Raw genomic sequence first — 26,354 nt, 5'->3', positions numbered from 1 at the left:
TTTAGGGAAGGGACTATGGACAGAGGTGTGGCCAAGTAAGAACAAAAGAAGGTGAGATTCCCAGATACCAGCATTGTGCCCTAAAGAGGGTAGGGGAGCGAATGGTGCACTTGGGGAAGATAGGCTGCCGGACAGATGCAGTGGCTACAAGGAACCAGCCATAGCCAGGTAGGGGTGTGTTATGGGTTGAATTGTGTCCCCTCAAAAACATATGTTGAGGTACTAACCCCCAGTATTCTATGAATGTAATCCTAATTGGACATAGAGTCTTTACAGATGGAATCAAGTTAAGATGAGTTCATTAGGGTGGGCCCTAATCCAATATAACTGGTGTCCTTATAAGAAGAGAAGACAGAGACAGAGACACAGACCAAGAGAAGATAATGCCAGGTGAAGATGGAAGAAGAGATTGGAGTGATGCCTCTACAAACCAAGGGACACCAAGGATTGCTGACAACCACCAGAATCTAGGAGAGAAACAGGGAACATGTTCTCCCTTGAGCCTCCAGTGGGAGCCAACCCTGCTGACAACTAGATTTTAGACTTCCATTCTCCAGAACTATGACAGATACATTTCATTGTTTTAAGCCATCCAAGTCTCTGGTAATTTGTTGTGGCAGCTCTAGGGAATCAACACAGGGTGGGATGGAAAAATTCCTTCAGCTCTGTTCTCCTGCCTTCCTCTGTCATGGTGGGGCCTCTCACTGGACAGACCCCCACTCTCTGGAAGCCAGAAAGCAAAGGAACAGCTGCGCAGTCTCTAGAGGTCAGCCTCTGGGCACAGGGCAGGGCAGAGGGTGGAGGGAGGGTGGTTGTAGGTGGAGAGTAAGCCCAGCCAGCCCTGCCTCCAGCTTCTGTCTTCTTCAGTGTCAGAGCCAGTGGTGGCAGGGGATCCATCTGAAGGGCACTGGAGAAACTGCTGCCTCGACCCCTCTTTTCTGCCCTTTGAATCTGGTTCTTTCGTGAGCACAAAGGGCTTGGAATACAGCTGGCTCCTCAAAACTGCATCTTGGATCGGAAGTCAGCTTTCCCAGGAGAACGATGTCATAACCAGGCGAGGAATGGTATTTCCGTGCTGAGAAGCAGTGATGTACAGGCTAAAAGGCTGGGGAACCATAAATGTGAAAGGCTGTTCAAACTCATTTGTAAGCAGGCAAAGTCAAGTCAAAACTGCATGGAGATGAATCAATTGTCACCCTCTGGGTTGGCTGGCTCCCAGGGCTGGCTACTTCTCCTTGCAGGGCTGGCTGTGGATGGTGCCAGGTGTAGAGACCCAGCACAGTGCTGGCACATATTAAGGTGCTCAGCAAATATGACTTCCTCTCTTTTCCTGCTCAGCCCCTTTCCTCACCTCCCCTAACTGGCACTGTAAAGAATATGACATTGGACGCACAAGGCACAGCATCTGTGTATCAGTGCATCAGTGCTGTGCAGAGACCACCTGTACTGATGGAAACCCCTGCTGCTTTCACACTGAGCGCTCTCGGCAGTACATACTCCTGGGCAGAGCAAGTGCTCTCGTGAGAAAAGTGATTGAATTCAATCACATGGGTCTCAAGGGACATGGAAGGGCAGGGTGGGGGCTGAGAGTTAAGAATGACACTTGCACCTTATGACAATGGCATCCGAATTGTAATCCCATTGAGGGATCCCGTAAAACTTGGATGAGGGTAGCTGCAGTGGGCGCTCTGCTCATGTCTCCTCAGAAGTTTTCACTGTTTCCACCTGTGCCAGCCCAACATCCAGGAGCCAGCACCTGCATCTTTGTTAGGGTTGCCCTTGGGCTACTGGAACCCCCTTTGTCCCTGTGCACTGCTGTCTGGAAGTGCCTATGAATTAACGTCCCCCTGGGGTCCGTCCTTAACCACTGGCTGATGGATGTCCAGGCAAGAGTCTCCTGGCTCCCTGGAGCCAGGATAATTCTGAGCCATATTTTTGTGTCACTTTTCAGAGTTCTTCCATGAGATTAAATTTCAGTCTTCCATTTTGGTAATTAGCTTAATAACATGCTTTTACTCACTGCCTTCACCTCCCATGACTACCAGCCCCCTCTGCTACCACTGTCTCTGTACTTCCTATAGATGGTTTGTCCTCCAATGCTAAGTGCAGGGTCTGCTTCTGGGGCAACCCAAACTAAGACAGGTGGCAAGCTTGGCCTACTGAGCCCATGGTCTCCAGATACTGCCCCTTCTGGGAGTCAGGGATTGGACTAGGCTTGGCCACTGGCTTCTTGCTTTTTGTGTTGATTCATCGCCAAGAGCTGCATAGCTCACTCACAACCTCAACATAATGAAAACATGTATCTAGTACTTGTCACATACCAGACACTGTTCTAAGCACTTTGCGTGAACTAACTCATTAAATCCTCATAGAAACCCTACGGACTAAGTATTATTATTCTCATATCACAGGTGAGACAGTAGGCTCAAATGAGGAGACTTACCCAGAACACAGGGCAGGCCAGTAGGGCTTCAAGCCAGTCTTGTGACTTTAGATCATGCTTTTCCCACTGTACATTTACACTCTATGAAATGCACTTTTTATTTCTGTGTATTTTTGTTAGCTTTCATGAGAATCTGGGGTACAGTAACTGAGTCCTTTTGTGGAGGTTATTAGCCCTCCATGGAGGGATTCGGGGGAAAAAAGATAAAAGAAAGGTATTAAGACTGAGTGTTTTGTAATTCCCCAAACTCATATGTTGAAGCCCTAACCCTCAATTGGAGGTAATTGGAGGTGAGGCCTTTGGGAGATAACTGTGTTTAGATGAGGTCATGAGGGTGGGGCCCCAATGATGGGATTAGTGTCCTTATAAGAAGAGGAAGAGAAACCAGAGCTCTCTTCTCTCTCCACCATGTGAAGACACAGCAAGAAGGTGGTAGGAAGAGGACTCTCACCAAGAACCAAATCTGCCAGCATCTTGATCTTGGACTTGCCAGCTTCCAGAACTGTGAGTAATAAATATCGATTGTTTAAGCCACCCAGTGCATGGTATTTTGTTAGAGCAGCCTGGATGAAGACAGAAGGAAAGAGCCAGCCGTGAGACTATAAGAAAGGTTAAGGATGCTGAGAGGGAGTAAATTCCAGCCCTTGAATGGCAGTGGGTCTCTTAGCTACCAGGATGGGTCATGGGGTGAGGTGGTCACGGTTTGACAGCCCTGGGCTTTGGAGAAGAGGGTCATAGGAAAACTGCTCAAAAGGGTCAAGGAAAAGTTTCTCTAAGGCTTCCTCCATCTTATGCATTCATGGTGGTTCTGGGTGCCTGGGAATTCTGAAGAATCCAGAGGGGTCGGGTTAACCCCCGAGCCACCATTGGGCACTGGAAGGAGGACCACCAAACCAGTTCCCTCTTCCAGGCATATTCCATTCTGCAGAGTTAGCAAAGTTACCAATATCTTCTTGATATTGCTGGGAAGGAAGGCCTGAGAATTTTCTAGCAAGGTTGGGTAGGGTTAACTTACAAACAATTAAAGACTGGTATTATTCTCATCTAAAACTATAGTAAGAAAGGGGGAACTAAGAGATAAAGTAACTTGGGAGGATCACACAGTAAGTGAAGGATCCAGATTTCAAACCCAGCACCTATATCCGGAACTTCCATTTGTAACTACCACACCATATGGTACCCTTAATAGGATGGTACCTGCTCTACTATTTGTGTCAAATGTATTTGCCATCATTCTTATTTTTATGTAAGTGAATATAAAAATAAGCATAAAAGCTCACGGGGATGCAGATGGCCAAGTGCAGGGGAAGCTAAATGGGCAGAGATCTCTGAAGTCCCTATTCCTTTTCAACCAAGAAATTCCATATTTATATGTGAGGTATGTAAGTTCTCCATAGGCTACCACTGGGGTGGGGACAGTTTGGGAACCACCAACGTGGTAGGAGATAACTAAATTTGCATTTTAATATCAAGTGGACTGAAGTGCAGAAATGGATTTTTGGGGGGTGGGGGTGTTGGGAGTGGAGGGATCAGTAAGAGGCCATTGGAAGAGCAGGAGATGGTGGTAGCTTGAAGTAGGGACCAGGGGACATGCAGAATGAGAGAGGCTGGTGGATTTAAGACCTATTTTGGAATTAACATCAGTGGGAAGTCCTGCTGTCATTCTTGGGGACATTGAAATCCTCATGGATGATCCATTCCATGCTTTGCCCCTCCAAGTCTTGCTCTCCAGACCTCAAGGAGCCTTCATCTCCTCTCCACTTTAGCCATCGATTCCAATGGCCATCCCACAGCCCATACCATCCTTATCACTCGATCTCCTCCACTCTGACATCCCAAACTGTGGTTTTACTCTGACCATCCCTCCCAATCTTTCTATTTCTCTCACTGAGTTCCTCCCACAACATCTTCTCTGTGTTCACATTGAGATTTCTACCCCCTTGATCATTCTAATTTCTTTCTATTTTCACCCTTCATTTAGTCACTTCCTTCCCAATCTACCTTGGGCTCATCACTTCAGTCTTTCTCTTGCCAAGATCTTCCCTCCCCTTTATACTTGTCCTTCACTACCACCCACACAAGTGAACACCCTCTACACCAGACGGATCAGTCTGGCTGTCTACCTTCTCCAAATGCTGTTGGGCACAATTACAGAATTTTGCTGGTCGGGCCACCAGAAACTCATGGTTCTTGACCTGAGTTAGGTGCTCAGCTCTGCATGGAAAGGTCGTGTTTCCCTCACAGTGCTCCCCTCTGTTCCTCTCAGAAGCTCATTCACACTTTCTTCTCTCTCTTCAAACCCTATGTGCAAATATGTTTCTCTTCACCATTGGGGGTTGACTTGGCCTCCACTGAACTGAGAAAGTAGATGCTCAGAAGGGCACCCGCCCAAAACTTGCTCTACTTGCTCAAACTACCTCCACCTCCACTCACTTTGTCTCCTTCCTTCTGGTCTCACAGGAGAAAGCTCTCTTATCTGGGGTAGGGCCACTTGCTCCAGCTGGGTCCCAATTTTCCTCTCCTTCTCTTTGTACATTCTGTTCAAACTCTGACCATCACATTCTTCTCATCTTGGAAGGGTCCTTTGATCACCCTCGGCCCCCTGCTCTCCTCATTAGCTGGACAAGATCCCTTCTTGTTTGCCCCATTTTTAAGGTCCCCAATCCATATGTTACATGACTTCAGAGCTCAAGCCATGAGGTCGGTGGGGGTCAGGGCTGGGTGAGAATTGGGTCCTTCCAACCTTCCATTTCACTCATGGACCAGGTTGGCCCTGGCTATATTTCTAACAGGTGTGTCTTAGAAACCTGGGCATCTGAGGAGAAATTGAGTTTTCTGAATTGCCGTCAACATTGACCTTAAAAAAAAAAAAAAGCCCAGTAAGAAGCAAAGAGGATATATCTCTCGATTTCAACCCTGTGAACTTCAACTGGAGAATTGTGTTTAGGGAGCTTGTTCTTCGTAAGCTTATTACAAAAATAATACAGCTACATAATTGCAGGGGGAAGATGAAATTTTATTCTCTTTCTGTGATGGCCTCGAGGGAAAATAGAAGCACACAGAAAATTTTCTACCTAGGAAAAATAACCAGAACCTCCCCCAAATGCCATGTAATTTAGTCATGAGATGCTTTGGAAAAAAAAAAAGTCTGTTTATCTTAAGCCCCTAAAGAAATATCTTCATGGAGAGATTATTTCATTGAAATTTATTTCAAGGAATTATTTAAAGAACATTGGTCTTTACCACCCATTAATCAGATTTCATTTGATCTTACTTTGGTTTCTCTTTAGTTATGGGCAATTATTTTAAGGCTGCTGATTGCCTGCTATAAAGGATCGGATTTTTATGTTATAAAGACATTTCGAATGATCTATGGGCCTGAACACTGTGGGGGAGACTGGGAAAGTTCTGGGACGCAAATTGCTTTAAAGTCGATTGGGCTTGGTCTGGGCTGTGACAGAGAAGAATGAAAATGGAGCAGCTCTGGAGCTTTGCTTCAGAGGCTGAATGTTCCTCAAACGTGGCGGAGGTTTTAAAGGTGGCAGCAGATTGGACGGAATCTCTGGAGATGGGGTGTTAGCCACGCCCACTTTGGGGGAGGACTGCAGCTTCTGCCAGCTGGAGAGGACACTGCACCTCCTACAACATGGGCTTCCTGGGACCCCAGAAAGAGCTCAGGTGGAAGGACCAATGCTTCTGCACCCCCAGTGCACACCCCTCCGGTGGGAATCATGCCTCTCATTTCCCAAAGTCCAACAGACCTCAAGGCAGACCTCAAGTGCAAGCAGACAGGAGGGCAGGGACACGCAGGGGGAGAACCCACGTGGTGTAGATGGTCATATGCCTGTAGTCAGCGTAAACTGACAGGGTGGTGGGGCCTTGAACAAGTCATTCAAATGCTCCAAGTCTCAGTTTTCCCACCTGAGCAATGCGAGAAATAAGGCTGTCATAAGGAATCAATGAGATGATGCACATAAAGCATTCAGCCCAGTGTGTGGCCCATAATAGGCACTCAATATACGTCATTCTTGGGAGTACCTGGTAAATGGGTTCATATGCGCCATCTTGGGAGCTGTTATGATGATTAAATACTGTAACTTAGGTGAAGGACTTAACACAGTGTTGAGCCCACAACAAACACTCGACACAGGGTAGTCATTAGTGTGAGTATCAGTAACATGTCCGAGTAGGTATTTGATCAAGTCCCTGCCCACCTTCCGGAGCTCTCCTCTACCCCCTTTCCTCTTCCCTCACGGCCCTCTAGGCGCGCTGGCCTCCTTCTGTTCCCCCACTGCCCAAGCCCATTCCCTTCTCACCTGCCCCCTCTATCTGCACTCGGGACTCCACGTCATCACTCAGCTCTCAAGTCTAAAGTGATGTCTGCAGAGAGACCCCCGGGCTCAAGAGCCTCTCCAAGCCCCCTGCGCCGACCGCCATCTATCCTGCGTGATGTAGCACAGGCCAACATCTACTCAGTTATTGTCTCTCCCCTCCGTCTGGACTGGAAATTCCATGAGAACAGGGACCTCTCTGTCCACTGCTGTCCCCGGGGCATAGGAAAAGGTCCGGCACAGATTAGGTGCCCAGCAAACACCTTCCCCAGCTTCAGCCTATTGGGTCCCCATTAGGGAAGTCCATGGGGGGATTCATTTTAGAGTCAACATCCCAGAGCCTTGAAAATGCTCAGTGTTGTGTGGAATAGGCCACTTAAGGAACCTAACAGCACTGGGCACTAAGAATGTCAGGGAAACATATCCCCCCAAAGAAAAAAGAAGCTGAATCTACAGACTGGTCTGAATACAAGAGGGGGTTCTGTCTTCTAGGAGGGAGGTGGTGGCAGCAAGGTCCTCCTGGGGTGTCCTGCTGCTCAGGGAGATGGGAGAGGAAGACCCACCTACTTCCTAGGGATAAGTACTGGGGTCAGAGCTGCACAGACACACCACGGGATGACCTCCACCCAGGGGCCTGGGCCCCACGTCGGACTCCCTTGGCGGGGTGGGGGGGTGGAAAAGGTGTAGAGACTCAGGCCACATCTGTGGAAGGGCAGTGCATGGTTCCCCACAGTGATTCAGCCTAGAACATGTGGATGGCCTCAGGAATAACACAGAAAGCGTGGGAGAAACAGGAGAAAGGGGGCAGTGGTGAGGTGACCAGAAATGGTCAAAACAGAAGGAGTAGGGAGGAGCAGGCTGAATCTCAGTGTCTAATGGGTATAGGAAATCCATCCATCCATCCATCCATCCATCCATCCGTCCATCCATCCACCCACCCACTCAACCATCCACCCACCCACCAACCCATCCATCCATGCATCCATCCACCCACCCATCCATCCATCCATCCAGCCACCCACCCACCAACCCATCCATCCATCCATCCATCCACCCACCCATCCAGCCAGCCAGCCACCCACCCATCCATCCATCCACCCACCCACCAACCCATCCATCCATCCATCCATCCACCTACCCACTCAACCATCCACCCACCCACCCACGCATCCATCCATCCATCCACCCACCCACCCATCCATCCATCCACCCACCAACCCATCCATCCATCCACCCACCCACTCAAACATCCACCCACCCACCCATCCATCCATCCACCCACCCACCCACCCACTCACCCACCCATCCATCTGTCCTTCCACCCACCCACTCAACCATCCACCCACCCACCAACCCATCCATCCATCCATCCATCCACCCACCCACTCAACCATCCACCCACCCACCAACCCATCCATCCATCCATCCATCCACCCACCCATCCATCCATCCATCCACCCACCCATCCATCCATCCACCTACCCACTCAACCATCCACCCACCCACCCACACATCCATCCATCCATCCACCCACCCACCCACCCACACATCCATCCACCCATCCATCCACCCACCCATCCACCCACCCATCCATCCACCCACCCACACATCCATCCATCCATCCATCCATCCATCCATCCACCCACCCATCCACCCATCCATCCATCCACCCACCCATCCATCCATCCATCCATCCACCTACCCACTCAACCATCCACCCACCCACCCACACATCCATCCAGCCAGCCACCCACCCACCAACCCATCCATCCATGCATCCATCCACCCACCCATCCAGCCAGCCAGCCACCCACCCACCCATCCATCCATCCACCCATCCACCAACCCATCCATCCATCCATCCATCCACCTACCCACTCAACCATCCACCCACCCACCCACGCATCCATCCATCCATCCACCCACCCACCCATCCATCCATCCGTCCATCCATCCATCCGTCCATCCATCCATCCACATATTTCTCTCTCCCTCCCTCCCTCCCTCTTTCCCATTTTTCCTTTTCCCCTCTTTCTGTGCCCCCTGACTGGTTGGGGACACAAAGTAGTGCCTAATCCAAACTCTCAGTGAACTCACAAATTAGGGAGGGGGAGACAAGCTAGAGCATAAGATACATTTCTAAAAAATTTTATTTTATTTTATTAAAAAATTGTATTGGAGTATAGTCGCTTTACAATGTTGTGTTAGTTTCCACTGTACAGCACTAAAAATTTTTTAAAGGTGCTTTTTTTTTGAAAGAAAGGGTGCTTTTTCTTGAAGTTAAAAAAAATCAATAAATTTATAAATTGTTCCCTGAACAATGGTGCCCATAAGTCATGCCTCTAACTAGGGGAGCTTTCTAGAGCCCCAGCGGCTGTCCTGGGGCTGCAGGCACACACGCCCATCTACCCCCACTGCATGCGGAGGTGCACGTGCTGAGACCCCACCAGTCTCCCATCCTCCAGCAGGTGGCTGAGTCAGGATCAGACTCAGACTGCATTTCTGAGAGTAATGGGCAGGCAAGCGAAATGGTGTCAAGCGCGGCCCGAAGCGCAGCTGGAACAGGGCACAGCTGCACACATGAGGGTGAGCCAGGGAGTGTGGGCAAGCCTGGCTGTGCCCATGTGGGTTCATGTTGGACCCAAGTCATGGCTGGTGTCCCAGTATCCACATGGCAGGGAGGTCTGTGCGCTCACAGGTAAGTGAGTGTATGTGTAGATCTCAATGGCATTCCTTATGTGTGGAGCCCTTGTCCAGTGCACAGTTGGACATCAGTAAATAGCAGCCCTGCGGACAAGTAAAGACATATCAATGTCAACAACACCAAGTGCTAAGACAGAGGTGAGTACAGTCCTGAAAGGGAGCATAGGGGGCGGCACTGACATTGCTCCAGGGGGTCCCTTTCAACGCTCTTGGACTGCCTGAGCCCGGGACTTCTGGATCCTGTAAAGAGCTTCTCAGATGGCCAGGAATGACTCCAGCTCTTCTCTCCTTCATGTCCCAGGCCCCGACTTGGCCCCATCTGCCTTTGTGTCTTGGTTCTGCACTTTGCCTGGCTTGCTGGGGTGGGGTCCTGGCTCTGGCCTCGCCTTCTCTGGACTCTGGAATGGCCCCTCAGCACCTAGGGCCACATCCATGGACAGGAAGCGCCACGCACCTGCTCCTGCTCAGCCTGGACACCCCAATGCCAAGTGGGCCCCAGGAGCCCAGCAAGGAGGGAGCAGCAGGGCCCGTGCCCCTGGGGGATTCCGCTGTGCTCTCCCGGGGTGCTGCCCTAGGAGACCATCACAGCCTCCTGGAGGGACTGGTGGTCTTTTAATTAAGTTACTTATTTTTAAAATTTTTTGGCTGCACTGCACGCGGCTTGTGGGATCTGAGATCACTGACCAGGGACCGAAACTGTGTCCCCTGCTGTGGAAGTACAGAGCCTTAACCACTGGATTGCCAGGGGAGTCCCAGGGACGGATGGTCCTGGGGCTTCAGGTGGGACAAGCCGGAATCGATGTGGTGAGCAAAACGCTGTGACTGAACAACCCTCACACAGTGGATCGTACCAGGACCCACATCAACCAGCACATCGCAGAACAAGCTCCTGAGGGATTCTGGAGACATCCGTGTTTGCCTTGTAAAACTTCCCTGCAAAGGATCACTTTGGGCTGGCAGTGGATTGCTGCTACTGGATTATCTTAATGTCTTCTTGGAGAAACTTTGTGCAGGTTATTCTTCTTGCTAATAAGTATCATACCTCTTTATCTATCTGCTCAGGAATAACAATTCAACACTGCCAAGGCTGTCCTTGCTGGAGAAAACCTTATCTTTCCTGAGACGTATGTGTGTGCAGTCCTGGTGACTTATCACAGGTCTTCCTGGGCCCAGGCTCCTGGGGTATTCCTGCCGCTCTGTCTGGATTAGAGCGTGAACGGGGCCGCTCCTGTGTGTTTGCCGTGACTATCTGCACTCAGAGGTCTCCATGGCTGAGGGTGATGCAATTGCATGAGTCCTCTTGCCACCCACACATCACGACTAGCTATTTCCTGATGCTTTCTAACAAAGTAGCTCTACCAGCATATGCGCATATGTTAGAAGGTAGAGTGGAGTAGTGGGGAAAAATGAAACAAAACAATAAACATGGATCCTGAGGCCGAGACTAAGGTTTGAATCCTGGAAATATTTGCCCTAGTAGCTGTGTGATCTTGGCCACTGTGGTAGACAGAATAATCCCTGGAACCTTTGAATGTGTTACCTCACAAGGCAGAAGACACTTTGCAGATGGGATTAAGGTAAGAATCCTGAGATGGGGAGGTTATCTTGGATTCTCCGGGTGGGCTCAATGTAGTCACAGGCATCCTTGTAAGAGGGATGTAGAGTCAGAGGAGATGTGATGATGGAGTGAGGGGTGAGTGAGAGAGAGAGAGAGAGAGAGGGAGGGAGGGAGGGAGGGAGAGATTGAGAGGGAGACACAGAGAGAGAGATGACAGAGAGACAGAGAGAGAGAGAGGGAGGGATGGAGAGATTGTGAGAGATAGAGAGAGAGAGATGACAGAGAGAGAGAGAGACAGAGAGAGAGGGAGGGAGGGATGGAGAGATTGTGAGAGAGACAGAGGGAGAGATGACAGAGACAGAGAGAGAGACAGAGAGAGGGAGGGAGGGATGGAGAGATTGAGAGAGAGACAGAGGGAGAGAGATGACAGAGAGAGAGAGAGACAGAGAGAGGGAGGGAGGGATGGAGAGATTGAGAGAGAGACAGAGGGAGAGATGACAGAGAGAGAGAGAGAGACAGAGAGAGAGAGGGAGGGATGGAGAGATTGAGAGAGACAGAGAGAGAGATGACAGAGAGAGAGAGACAGAGACAGAGAGAGAGGGAGGGAGGGATGGAGAGATTGAGACAGAGACAGACAGACAGATACAGAGAGAGAGAGAGAGATGACATTGGAAGATGTTACGCTGGCTCTGAAGATGGATGAAGGGGCTGTGAGCCCAGCACTACAGAGGGCTGTAGAAGCTGGAAGAGGCAAGGAAAAGGATTCCCCTTAGAGCCTCTGAGGGAACTGTGGCCTTGCTGACACCTTGACTTTAGCCCAGTGAAACCCATTTAGACTGTCTCATCTCCAAACCATACAATAATAAATGTGTGTAGTTTCTTTTTTTTTTAAGTTTTTTTTTGATGTGGACCATTTTTAAAGTTTTTATTGAATTTGATACAATATTGCTTCTGTGTTATGTTTTGGTTTTTTGGCCCCGAGGCCTGTGGGATCTTAGCTCTCCGACCAGGGATTGAACCCGCACCCCCTGTATTGGAAGGTGAAGTCTTAACCACTGGACCGCCAGGGAAGTCCCCAAGTGTGTGTAGTTTTAAGCCACTGTTTGTGGTACTTTGTTACAGCAGCCACAGGAAACTGATACCGACCAGCTACTTTCCCTCTCTTAGCTTCCGTTAGCTCATTTCTAATAAGAGAAGAGACGGCAGGCTAGGAATTGCTTTCCCATAGGTTGTTGTGTGGGTGGATCAAGTAGTGACTGCTCCTTCAGAAGGAAGAGGGGAAGGCCTTTGGCATCGGGTCCTTGGGCCAGTGCTTCTCACACTGTCGGTGATGAAGCCCCCCCCACCTTTTAATAAATTTCAATCCATTGTGGATCAATACTTTTATAAAACGCAATACAAATGAACCATTAGAAACAAATGAAATAAAGGACATACAAAAGCCAAGCCTCACTCTTTTATTATTAGATTCAGCAGCCATAAAATCGTGCTGGGTAATTGCTCTGAAAATTTCTCTACATATACTCTCGCCTTCTGTCCTCGTGTCACTTTCTGTGGGCGGGGAACAGACAATTTGGTGCCTGGTCCCCGCCCACACCCTGAGCGGATTGTTACCTGGAGGTGAGTATAAGTTGCAGTCGAGGCCTGGGGCAGTCAGATTGCCTTACAGATGAGGTGATGTCCAGGCTGAATTCTGAGGTAGGAACAGGGGTTTACCGGGAAGAAAAGAGCAAAAACAGAACAGGGGAAAGAGCATGTTGAAAGGACGGAGGCAGAGAGAGAAAGACAAATATCATATGATACCGCTTATATGTGGAATCTTAAAAAAAAAAAGAGATACAAATGAGCTTATTTACAAAACAAAAATAGACCCGCAGACATAGAAAACAAACCTATGGTTACTGAAGGGGAAAGTGGGGGATAAATTAGGAGGCTGGGAAGTAATATATACACACTACTATATATAAAAGAGATAACCAACAAGGACATGCTGCTTAGCATAGGGAACTATACTCAATATTTTGCAATAACTTATAAGCAGAAAGGATCTGAAAAAGAAGATATATATATACACACACACACACACACACATATATAATTAAATCACTTTGCTGTACACCTGAAACTACCACGAAATTGCAAATCAACTATACTTCAATTTAAAAAATCTTAAAAAAGAAAGGCATGCAGGTGAGGAGTGCTTCGTATCTCAAATATGAATTTACCTGCCAGTGTCTTTGAAGGACAGCAGTCTGAAATTTGAGCTGTTCTTGAACCTTGATAAAGAGGAGACTACAGGTTGGTATAGTGTTAATGATTAGGACATGACCTCTCAGCTTAAAATCTTTCAGGAGCTTCCCCCTGCCTCTGGGGTCAATTGGCAGCTCTCAGTGGAGCCCTGCTACTTCCCCTTGATCCAGCCTCACCTGCACCAGCCCCTGTGCTCCAGGTCCATGGGACTCCCCGCCCATTCTTCCAGACACGTCCTTCCCCAGGACCCATCATGCTGTTCCTCTGACAGGCATGCTCTTCTGCTTTCTCCTTGCCTGGCAAACTCTACCTGTCCTTCAGGTCTCAGCTTGAACAGCATTTCCTCAGGAGACGTTCTCTTCCTTCCCAGCTTTTGTCTTGTTACACGTTCCAGTGAGCGCCTAAGGCAGGGTTTTGCCTGTCTCAGTGCTCAGTGAATATCTAGGGGTTGAATGAATAAACACGCTGTATTTCTCTCTCCCCAGCAGGTATCACAGTTCCAAAGAAAACTTTTATGTACTTATCTGTTGAATGTTAATCTTCCCACTAAACTATAACTATATGGGGTCAAGGATCATGTCTGTTTTGCCCTCCACAGTGCCTCAAACACAGTAGGTGCTAAAATACACACTGAATGAACATGTGAATGATTGATTGAAAGGATGAGTGATGGGAGTTGGGTGGGATTGATGGGGAAAACCCTATGGGAAGAATTTGATTATCTTCCTTGGCGTCACCTGAGACTGGGGGCAACAATAGCTGACATTCAGAGGGCTCCCTCACCCCTGAAGTCTCCTGCTGCAGACAATCATGAGACCCAATCATCACAAGAAACAAAGGAACTTTTCGGATCATAAGAGGAATCGGTGAGGTGAAGGTTACATTTTCTAGAGAAACAAAGTCATATCTTTTCCAATGCAAGCAACTTCTTCATGCTCAAAGATTTTATTGTAGGAATGTCTTGGACATTTTCTTCAGATAGCCATAGAACAACCGCATTTATAAGGCTGTGTTCCATAATAGTAAGACAACAACCAGCAAGCTAACAAAGCCCACAGTAGAAAACAACAACAGCAACAAAACCAAACGACCCAACTGTGCGAAGCAATTAATCAACCAGAAAACATCAGCAACTCCTGGGACACATATAACATAGAGGAGCTGGTTCTTGCATATATTAATTGCTGTATATATGTTAGTGGATGTGACTTTTGTTTTCTTGGATGCAGATGGCATTCCATGGTCCTCCCGACTTGGCAGGATCTGTGGCTTCTTGGAGCAGACGTAACAGCTGTTGCGTCCTTGGGGAGACGGGGCTGAGTTGGAATTGCAATTGGGTGATGTGCCTGGCTTGATGCGATGCACCATGATGGCTGTGAGGACTGAGGAGGGCCACTTGGCCACCTCCCAGGTGCCCCTCTGAAGCTGTCAGCTCTGGGAGTAGGTTACCAGCCAAGGGTGCACAGTCAGAGCCTCTTCCTCTGTTGGCGACAAGCATGGCTTCACTGTAGCATGAATTCCTCAGGTTCAGTGGCCAAGGCTTCTCTTTTGAGCCTCCATGGTCTCTAAGGCAAGGTCAGCATTCAGTTGTGCCTGGTAAAGGCTCACTTACAAGCTCTTCCCTACAGACACCAGTTCATAATCCTGGAGAGGGAAAATGATCTTGTGGAAAGAAGCCAATAGGAGGGGAGTTGGGAGAGCTGGGACCTAGTCCTAGGTCTGTGATCTCTCAGTTGAAGGTCTGAATGGAAGAAAAAGGGTAGGAAGAGGGAATTCTTCTTGCCTGACTTTGAGCGAGACATTGATTTTTTCCTTCCTTTGGACTTCAACTGAAACATGAGCTCTTCCTAGATATTGAGCCTGATGGCTTTTTAAAAAATGGTGGATTAATAGTCTATTTTTAAAAATATTATTGGAGTATAGTTGATTTACAATGTTGTGTTAGTTTCAGGTGTACAGCAAAGCGAATCAGTTATACATATACATATAGCCACTCTTTTTTAGATTCTTTTCCCATATAGGTTATTACAGAGTATTGAGCGGAGTTCCCTGTGCTATACAGTAGGTCCTTGTTGGTTATCTATTTTATATATAGTAGTGTGTGTATGTTAATCCCAAGTTCCTGATTTATCCCTGCCCCTAAACCTGATGGCTTTTGGACTGGAACTTTCACCATCAGCTCCCCTGGTTCTCAGCCCTTCAGACTCAGCTACACCACTGGCTCTCCCAGGTCTCAGCTTGCCGATTGTAGATCTCGGGACTTGTCAGCCTCCAAATCATGTAAGCCAGTTTCTAACAATAAATCTCTCTCTTTCTGTCTCTTCCTCCATCCACAACACACACACACACACACACACACACACACACACACACACACACAGAGTTGATTCTGTTTCCCTGGTGAAGCTGACTAATACAGCACCATTATAAAGTAGGGTGATCAGCATGGTGATGGAGGTCTGAGGGCTCTGTCACAAAGATTCCACCAAGACAAGAAAGTGGGCCTTTGTTCCCATTGCTTAGGAGTCCTTGGGGCACATGAACCCTCCCTAGCATCAGAGCAGGCCCCTGAATGGCAGCCTGCCCTGCCCTGCCCTGGCAAATTCCAGGTACCAGCCTTCCTTAGGGTCCAAAGCTTTGAGGGGTATTGGCAGATGCACAGAATTGTTTATTCAGCAGATGAACATCAGGCAACCTTTATGGGATGGACCTTGTTCCAAGAACACAGTCATGAAGAATGCAGCGGTACAAGTCTCCCTTCTTATGGGGCCTTTGGTACAGCAGGGATGGGAGAGCAGGCAGTAAAGAAACAGTGATGTGTGAAGACGTGAGGCGTCATGTTGGCTTCTTGAGGCAGTAACGTTAGGTAAGAAGCACGTTACAAGCAGAGGGCACAGCTAGGGCAAAGGTGGGTGCAGAAAGGGGGCAGTGGGGCTTGGCCTTGTAAGCAAGACAGGGCGGTCTTCGGTGAGCCTGGAGGTTCTGGGATGGAGTCCCGACAGTTAGGTTCACAGGCCACGGAAAAGAGCTCAGACTTACTCCAAGTGGGAAGAAAATTCTTTGGAGGGTCTGGAGTAGGGGACGTTGTGATCTGATTCATGATGGAATACAGCGTCCCTCTGCCACAGTTGTCCAGGTGAGGGCTGATGGTGGCCTGGACTGGGGTGTGGGCAGTGTGGAGGGACAGGCATGGGAGGTGGGGTCTACTGTGGAGGTAGAGGCATTGCCGCTGAGGAGGGGGACAAAAGAAGACATGGATTCAAGGAAGAAACACTGGCCGTTCAGAGATGGCCGGCGGTGACCTGGCCATCTCCAAGTTCAGCAGAGGCCCGGACTGGGGTCAGGGATGGCATCTGCCACAGAGAGGTCAGAGCCGGCAGGTTTTGGGCTGAGGCCTTTCCTGGTCAGTCCCTTCATCCCACCTGAGCACTGGGTTAATGCCCGCTAACCTCTTCCTTAGTTGCCCTCTCAGCTGGCCAGAGCTGCCTCTGGAAGCACCTCAGGTCACTAAGGAAACTTGGTGCTACTGTCTACTTCTCTTGTCTTCAGGCCCGCATGCCCTTCCGGGCACCCCTGCCTCCCAGGACTGGAATGCTCCTCCATTCCTGGGCCTCTCGGGTGCTGGACGGAGGTCACCGCATGCCTCTGGGTGAGCGGGGGTGGGTGGAGAGCTGCCCGCAGGACATGGTCTTCCCCCAGGGTGCCAGGCTCACACCTGTGCACTGTTCATGCCTGCAAGGCCTTTCCCCTCTTCTGGGGTCTAACCCTGCTCATCCACGGAGCCTTTTCTTCCAGCCCCTCCCACTTCCAGCCCCTCCCACTCCTTTTCCTCCAGGCCCTCCCACTTCCAGCCCCTCCCACTCCAGCCCCTCCCACTCCTTTACTTCCAGCCCCTCCCACTCCTTTTCTTCCAGCCCCTCCCACTTCCAGCCCCTCCCACTCCTTTTCTTCCAGCCCCTCCCACTCCAGGCCTCTCCTCCAAGTGCCCACAGCCTCTTGGTTAAAGTGAATTGTCTCTTTACTTGAGGGTCATCCTTCCTGAGCTGGAGAATTCCCTGAGGGCAGGGACCATGTCTCACTTCTGTTCCCAGCCCCCAGTCCAGGGGACTCTGTCCCTGTTTGGAATGATGCAACCAATGCATCCATCATTGGCCACAGCAGCAGTGGGCTGGGGAGAGAAACTTGCCTTTCCCGGAGGTGTCCATCTTCCCTTCCACATACCATACTTAACACATCAGCAGGACAATGACAACAGACTCCAGCTCTATCTTTGTTTCCCTGATTAGGCAGACCTAGTTCTGAGTTCAGGTTGTAAATGAGATGCCGTGATTGCTTCTTGAATAAAAGACCCAAATTTGCTTGAACTTAGGCAATAAGTATTCTATTTTTCTCACCTCTTTAGCATCAGGTTCAAAGCAGAATGCATCAGATGTTCTATAATACAGGTTCAGAGTTGGGCTAAAATTCAAACATACTCATACTAATGGGAAAAAATCTGGAGGCTTTAACCACAGCTTGTGATTCAGCCTGATTGACAGTGTTTCCATTTTGTGAAGTCCCTGTTTTCATGTGAAATGAATGACTCCTTTTTCATTTTGCTCCTGAAATAGGGAAATGTTCTCATTGTGGAGGGAAATCTCTACAAGCAGCCCATTAAATAGTAAAATGTTCCTGCTGTGCCTGTGTGAAATTATTACCCAGGGAAAGCATCAGTCCCCAAAGGGAGACCATCCTGGAGGAGGTTTGCCCAAATTGCCGAGCTTGGAGGCTATTTGTTCATCATTTGGGGAGACATGCATTCAACATCAATGTCTTTCTTCTCCCCCAGATGAAACCTTGGTCTGGATGTCAGCTCGGGAAACTCAACTCCATCTACTTCAAGAGAAAAAGGACTTGGCTGGAAGCATCTTAGGTGTGTTGCTGAATCCAGCCTCAGAGGTAAAGCCAGGCAGCAGGACCAGAGCTGGCCCAACCTGGTTCCAACCTGGGAGTCTCTATTCTGTGTCCCTTCTTGAGTTTCCTGTCTTTGTCCTTCTGTCTTGCTGTTGTCCAGACTTTCTCTGTTCCCCAGTTCTCATGGTGGGACCTGGTCACCACTACCAGCTCTCAAATTTACGAGCTACACACAGACATCCAGAGAGAGCCTGATCTCTTTCCCCAAGGCAGTGCCCTTCCCTTGACCATCCAGGGTAAGCAGCGGGTAGGTTGTATTATCACGTGGAGCTTCTACTACAACCCTATGGATGGGGTGGGGAAGGGTCAATTCCTAGAAAAGTCATAGTAGGAAGATAATCCAAGAGGTGTCCGTTACATTGATAGCAAAAGCCTAGAGTCACCCCACAAATGGATAAGAAGAGTTCAGGGATTCCTGCCATGTTGGAATTCAAGTTCTGACAATGAAACCCATAAATATCTACTTATGAAAAAGGGGTTGTGATTCCATGTGAAGCTGTGGCTAGACCTAAGTTTCAGACACTTAACACCTCATTCTAGGAGCTTGTGCTGCTGACTTGGGGGGAGCCACCCCTCCCAGCAAATGTGGTTCCTTTTCCTTCCCCAGACTGGCTCTTCCTTATGTAACATCCACAACAAACCAGGGGCTCCCGGCCACATGATGAAGCTGCTGTCCCTCAAAAACACTCTCTCTGCCCATGATCTCTCAACCTGCCAACAGCCCCATCTTACAGATGTGGAGTTGAGGCTCACAGAGGTTGGGGCATTCACATGTTTCTGGTTCTAAAGCCTTTATTTCTTTTTTTAAAATTTAATTTTTATTTTATATTGGATATGGTGGTTGATTTACAATGTCGTGTTAGTTTCAGGTGTACAGCAAAATGATTCAGTTATACATATACATGTATCTATTCTTTTCCCATATAGGTTATTACAGAATATTGAGTAGAGTTCCCTGTGCTGTACAGTAGGTCCTAGTCGATTACCTATTTTATTAAAGCCTTGATTTCATTACACACACCGACAACATCATCTACACAGCATCATATCCCGAGACCAGGTTGTTAGCAAGGAGAAAACAGAGAAACGATGGATAAGAAAATGAAATGGACTCATAACGAGACAGGATGTAGAAATGTTTGGGTGGACCAGATAGGTTTCCTGGCCACTAGGACCTCAGATGGGCTTATGACCATGTCCTGTGGAAGCTCGTGCCCCTCCTCTGGATATTGTGAATTTCCAGGTCCCCTTGGCACCCAGCCTCTTCGGCCTGTGGGTGCTTTCTCCATGTGACCTAGCCTCAACCCAGATGTGGAAACACACTTCTTTTCTTAGGTAATGCCCTGAGCCTAAGTAAAACCTATTCACACGAAGTACTCATTAATGTGAATTTAGGAATGTTAATCCTTCCTTGAGGATTGGGAGGTGGGTGGAAGATGGTTTCTCGCTGGCCATACACTAAGCTTTGACACGAGTCGCTCCCACTCTTACGTTACATATGGTGACCACACCCAGGGACATGTCCAGGACCTCCTCACCCCACAGAGCCGCCTCACCTCTCAGTATCTGCAGACCTCTCCTCTCCCCTTTCCGACTGTCCCTTGTGCTTCAGAGAAAAACAGAGTTCTCCATTTTCTTTCTTTTTTTTTTTTAACATCTTTATTGGAGTACAATTGCTTTACAATGGTGTGTCGGTTTCTGCTTTATAACAAAGTGAATCAGTTATACATATACATATGTTCCCATATCTCTTCCCTCTTGTGTCTCCCTCCCTCCCACCCTCCCTATGCCACCCCTCTAGGTGGTCACGCCTAGTAGCTGCCTGATGGAAATCCTCTTCTTTTCCCCGCCCCTTCATAGTCCTTGGGTGGAACTAGCACTTCTGTCCAAGGAAAGCCCCACTCCCCGGTCTGCCCCTGAGGCTGCTGTTGGCGTTCTCCCAGGTCCAGCCTTGTCCGTCCACCTGGAGCTGTAGCCACCCTTTGCAGCCGCTTCCATAATTTCTGCTCTTGGAAGTCATTTTTCTCTGACAGCACAGCACTAGCTCAGCAATCCCTGCCCAGAGCCTCCAGAAGCAGCCATCCTTGAGGAGAGAGGGAAGGTGTTTCCTGTAGGTGGAGCAGCCAGGAAAGAATGTGGTGGCAGGTGGGAGCACGGGTGTCCAAGGAGCAGTGGGGAGTGGGGCAGAGGGAGCGTCGGGTTGGGGGAGTGAGAGAGAAGGTGATGCAGGGTTCTGCCAGCCTGGGAGAGGGCCTCACGGTCTGCATAGGGGGAAGCGATGGCAACAGCAAACTTGTCTTTGTCTCTTTGGCTGTGCATGGAAGGTAGGGTCTGGTCCTTAAATATTTCTATGTCTCAGCCCTAAGCATAGTTCACAGAGGCAAATGGTAAATAGGTGCTGATGAGCGGGTAAGTGCAGGAACAGGTTTTGTCAACTGTGAAAGGGATTTAAGGCATTAGGGAGTAGGCAGGTCCAAGGGGCCATTTTATAGCCCCTGAAGTCCCACTTGGCACACACCCACTTCAAGGTCAGCTCCGGGCTTCAGAAAGGCAGTCCCTGGGGTCTGTAGTTGATGGACTAATGAGGCCCACCAGCAAGCCCCTTGCGGAGGAGTTAGCCTGCCTTATGTATTCTTTGTATTTCTGCCCCCAGCACATACAAAACGTGCCCCAAAGGACACTCTTCCAACTAGAGATCCTTGTGGCCACAAGGTGGCGCCATTGTTCTGGCCAAAGACCCCAGAACCTGTGGGCAGGACCACATGGCTTGGAACTTTGAGTTGAATCCAAACTCCTCCAACCTCTTTGTCAGGCTCTAATCTCAACGCAGTGATGTATTCTAATCCCATAACAAGGGGATTAACAACACCACTGTAGTTAATTTGAATTGAGAAGATCCGTTTCAGACAGTGAATTCCAAGACGCTTCCTGCCCTCAGGGTCAGAGAAGGTAGGAGCAGTGCCTGGACAGACTCTTGGATTGCTTGCAGGCTGAGCTGCGCTCACAGGGGCAGACCCACAGACCACAGCGCTCACTGCCTCCAGCCCCTGTGCACCATTTTGGTGGCTGTCACACAGACAGCTGGGGGCAAATGGGGGAAGGGTCCCCACTTAAATTCCCATCACTCCTTCCCTTTGCACCAAGCTCTTGGCGTTGACGCCCCTGTACTCTTCTCCATGTGTTCACATCCTACCCTTTCCTCAAGGTCCAGTTCCCAGAGAGGCTCTTGTGCACCTCCTGCCCCAAGGACTAAGACCTTCTCTGAATTCTGGAAGCTTTTCTGACTTAATGAGCACTGAGAAATACGACTGGTATCTACCTTTTCATTTACCGTTTTTTTGTTTTGTTTTGTTTTAACATCTTTATTGGAGTATAATTGTTTTACAATGTTGTGTTAGTTTCTGCTGTATAACACAGTGAACCAGCTATACGTATACATATATCCCCATATCCCCTCCCTCTTGCGTCTCCCTCCCACCCTCCCTATCCCACCCCTCCAGGTGGTCACAAAGCACCAAGCTGATTTCCCTGTGCTATTCAGCTGCTTCTCAGTAGCTATCTATTTTACATTTGGTAGTGTATATATGTCCATGCCACTCTCTCACTTCGTCCCAGCTTACCCTTCCCCTTCCCCGTGTCCTCAAGTCCATTCTCTACATCTGCGTTTTTATTCCTGTCCTGCCCCTAGGTTCATCAGGACCATTTATTATTATTATTATTTTTAGACTCCATATATATGTGTTAGCATACGATATTTGTTTTTCTCTTTCTGACTTACTTCACTCTGTATGACAGTCTCTAGGTCCAACCACCTCACTACAAATAACTCAATTTCATTCCTTTTTATGGTTAATTTTCCACTGTATATATGTGCCACATCTTCTTTATCCATTCATCTGTCGATGGACACTTAGGTTGCTTTCATGTCCTGGCTATTGTAAATAGAGCTGCAATGAACATTTTGGTACATGACTCTTTTGAATTATGGTTTTCTCAGGGTATATGCCCAGTGGGATTGCTGGATCATATGGTAGTTCTACTTTTAGTTTTTTAAGGAACTTCCATACTGTTCTCCATAGTGGCTGTATCAGTTTACATTCCCACCAACAGTGCAAGAGGGTTCCCTTTTCTCCACACCCTCTCCAGCATTTATTGTTTGTAGATTTTTTGATGATGGCCATTCTGACAGGTGTGAGATGATATCTCATTGTAGTTTTGATTTGCATTTCTCTAATGATTAATGATGTTGAGCATCCTTTCATGTGTTTGTTGGCCATCTGTATATCTTCTTTGGAGAAATGTCTATTTAGGTCTTATGCCCATTTTTGGATTGGGTTGTTTGTTTTTTTATATTGAGCTGCATGAGATGCTTGTATATTTTGGAGATTATCCTTTGTCCGTTGCTTCGTTTGCAAATATTTTCTCCCATTCTGAGGGCTGTCTTTCATTGTGTTTATGGTTTCCTTTGCTGTGCAAAAGCTTTTAAGGTTCATTAGGTCCCATTTGTTTATATTTGTTTTTATTTCCATTTCTGTAGGAGGTGTGTCAAAAAGGATCTTGCTGTGATTTATGTCATAGAGTGTATTGCCTATGTTTTCCTCTAAGAGTTTTAAAGTGTCTGGCCTTGCATTTAGGTCTTTAATCCATTTTGAGTTTATTTTTGTGTATGGTGTTAGGGAGTGTTCTAATTTCATTCTTTTACATGTAGCTGTCCAGTTTTCCCAGCACCACTTATTGAAGAGGCTGGCTTTTCTCCGGTGTATATTCTTGCCTCCTTTATCAAAAATAAGGTGACCATATGTGCATGGGTTTATCTCTGGGCTTTCTATCCTGTTCCATTGATCTATATTTCTGTTTTTGTGCCAGTACCATACTGTCTTTTTTATTTTTGGCTGCCTTGGGTCTTCGTTGCTGTGCAATGGCTTTCTCTAGTTGTGGTGAGTGGGGGCTACTCTTCGTTGCGGTGCAAGGGCTTCTCATTGCTGTGGCTTCTCTTGTTGTGGAGCACCAGCTCTAGGTGTATGGGCTTCAGTAGTTGTGGCACACGGGCTCAGCAGTTGTGGCTCGTGGGCTCCAGAGTGCAGGCTCAGTTGTTGTGGCACATGGGCTTAGTTGCTCCACGGCATGTGGGATCTTCCTGGACCAGGACTCGATCCAGTGTCCCCTTGTTCGCAGGCAGATTCTTAACCACTGCACCACCAGGGAAGTCCCGTACTGTCTTGATTACTGTAGCTTTGTAGTATAGTCTGAAGTCAGGGAGCCTGATTCCTCCAGCTCCATTTTTCTTTCTCAAGATTGCTTCGGCTATTTGGGGCCTTTTGTGTTTCCATACAAATTGTGAAATTTTTTGTTCTAGTTCTGTGAAAAATGCCATTGGTAGTTTGTTAGGGATTGCATTGAATCTGTAGATTGCTTTGTGTAGTATAGTCATTTTCACAGTGTTGATTCTTCCAATCCAAGAACATAGTATATCTCTCCATCTGTTTGTATCATCTTCAGTTTCTTTCATCAGTGTCTTATCGTTTCTGCATACAGGTCTTTCGTCTCCTTGGTAGGTTTATTTCTAGGTATTTTATTCTTTTTGTTGCAATGGTAAATGGGAGTGTCTCCTTAATTTCTCTTTCAGATTTTTCATCATTAGTGTATCGGAATGCACGAGATTTCTGTGCATTTATTTTGTATCCTGCTACTTTACCAAATTCATTGATTAGCTCTAGTAGTTTTCTGGTAGCATCTTTAGGATTCTCTGTGTATAGTATCGTGTCATCTGCAAACAGTGACAGGTTTACTTCTTCTTTTCCGATTTGGATTCCTTTTATTTCTATTTCTTCTCTGATTGTTGCGGGTAAAACTTCCAAAACTATGTTGAATAATAGTGGTCAGAGTGGGCAACCTTGTCTTGTTCCTGATCTTAGAGGAAATGGTTTCAGTTTTTCACCATTGAGAACGATGTTGGCTGTGGGTTTGTCATATATGGCCTTCATTATGTTGAGGTACCGGTTGTTTCTTGACTCCACATTGAGGTGTTGATTCCCTTGAGACCACACTCCATACCTGGAGCTTGTTTCCTGCACAGAGCAAGCACCTAGTCCATATTTATGGATATAGAAGAGTGAAGTAAAACATTGCTCCATATTCAAGGAGCTGGGAGATGTTTAATAGCAAAACATAAAGAGAGAGAGAGTTCTGTGGGTCATTACTCTTGTTCTCAGATAGCTAGCTATAGATTATGATCTTAAATCATAATCTATAAACTAGCAGCGTGATGTTGTATTAATACTATTATAAATAATGTTAAGAATAGGTGCATTTATTGAGTTCCTGATATGTAGTAGTCACTGTGCTATGCCTTTTACGTATGTAGTTCACTGAGATTCCCCAACAATCTAGCAGGCATTATTTCCAATTTCCACATGACAAAAAGTAAGGTTCAGGAAGATTAAGTTACCCGCTCAAGTTTCTAAGTTAATACTGGCCAAGCTCTGTGGGCTTGACTGTGGGGTTGGAAAACTCAAGCCACTTTCATAGGGACTCATATGCTGGGGCCATGCATGGCTACACTTAATCAGATCTGATTCTTGAAGGGCCCCAGGGGCACGGAGAGCATAACAGCTGGAGGAGTGTCCTGGTGGAGGCCAGAGTGGTGCATCTTGGGGACCTTGACTGAAGTGAATCCCTCAAATTGTCCTTCAGTAAGAACCAGACAAGGCCCAAAGTATAATGTATTTGCCCAGGAGAATGTGTGCAAAGGAGGTGTATCATTGCCCACTGGTATGATTTAAGGGTCACCTGAGACTTCTCTGCCCCCAAATATCTCCCTCTCTAGCCTGTTATGGTGCCCCAAATGATGTCACCATTAGTTCTTATTTCCTTTGAGTTTGAAATGTTTTTCAGTCTCTCAACATTCTCAGTGATCTATCACACCTGGCAAGGGATGAGTTGAGAGCCACTTGGGAGGAGGGTGGGCGCCTGCAAGTGACAGGAGGCCAGGGACAGCTTTGGTTCCCTTGTGTTTTCATGGCCAGGGATGAGGCCAACAGGCAGGCAGAAGGTTACTGACAGGGCCTCTGTAAGGCAGGGGAGAATCCCGCTTTTGGATCTGGACCAAAGAGTCTTCAGGACCCTGCTTTTCACCCGTTCTTGGTACCCTCGTTCCCTGAGGCTGCCACTCCTGCAGCAGGAGTTCCAGATACAACGGTTTGTTAAGCAAGAAGAACAGGTGTTGCTAGCGATGCAAGATGGAGGGGGGAAGACAAGTCTTCAGTAGAATCTTCACTCTGCTGAAGACGCCTGCAATGGAAATGCATTTTCTGGGGGAAAGAAGTCTCTGGCTTAACACTGAGTATTTCCTTGTTGGAAAAAAAAAAAGCTAAAAGGGCCTCACTGCTGCCTGCATGAGCAGAAGGAACCCCCGAGTTGGTCTCTGTTGCTGGACATTCTTTCTGCAGAGGATAAGGCCTTTCATCCTACTATTAAAAACTAGGCTGAGGCTGCAAGTCGTGACAGAGTAAATTTCTCATACCCTTTTCCCTGGAGAGTCCATTGCTATGGAGGAAAGGAGGAGAGGGCTGAGCACCTGGGGAGAATGGGCAGGTGGGGCAAGGCAGGCTGGGGTATCAGGGATGTCTTTGCAGTTGCTGATTTCATGGTGCACTGGAGGTTGGCCTCCTTATGCAGGTCAAAAGTGTGTACATGTGGCTGGCTTGGCTTGACTATTTAGTAGTTTTCTGGGTTACTTTTCTAGAGTGGTTCCTAACTTGGTTGGCTTTGTTTTTTGTTTTTTTTTTTGCTGTTCGTGGGCCTCTCACTGTTGTGGCCTCTCCCGTCGCGGAGCACAGGCTCCGGACGCACAGGCTCAGCAGCCATGGCTCATGGGCCCAGCCGCTCCGCAGCATGTGGGATCTTCCCAGACCGGGGCACGAACCCGTGTCCCCTGCATCGGCAGGCGGACTCTCAACCACTGCACCACCAGGGAAGCCCAGTAGGCTTTGTTTGACTTCAGAAAGTTCCCAAAGATATCCAGCCCTAATCCCTGGAATCTGTGAAGGTCACCTTATATAGAAAAAGGGGTTTGCAGATATGATTAAGTTTAGGATCTTAAGATGGGGAGATAATC

Source organism: Hyperoodon ampullatus (genome assembly GCF_949752795.1).
Source record: "Hyperoodon ampullatus genome assembly, chromosome: 5".
In the NCBI taxonomy this organism is placed as follows: Eukaryota; Metazoa; Chordata; class Mammalia; order Artiodactyla; family Ziphiidae; genus Hyperoodon; species Hyperoodon ampullatus.
Note: the sequence above shows the minus strand (reverse complement) of the source record.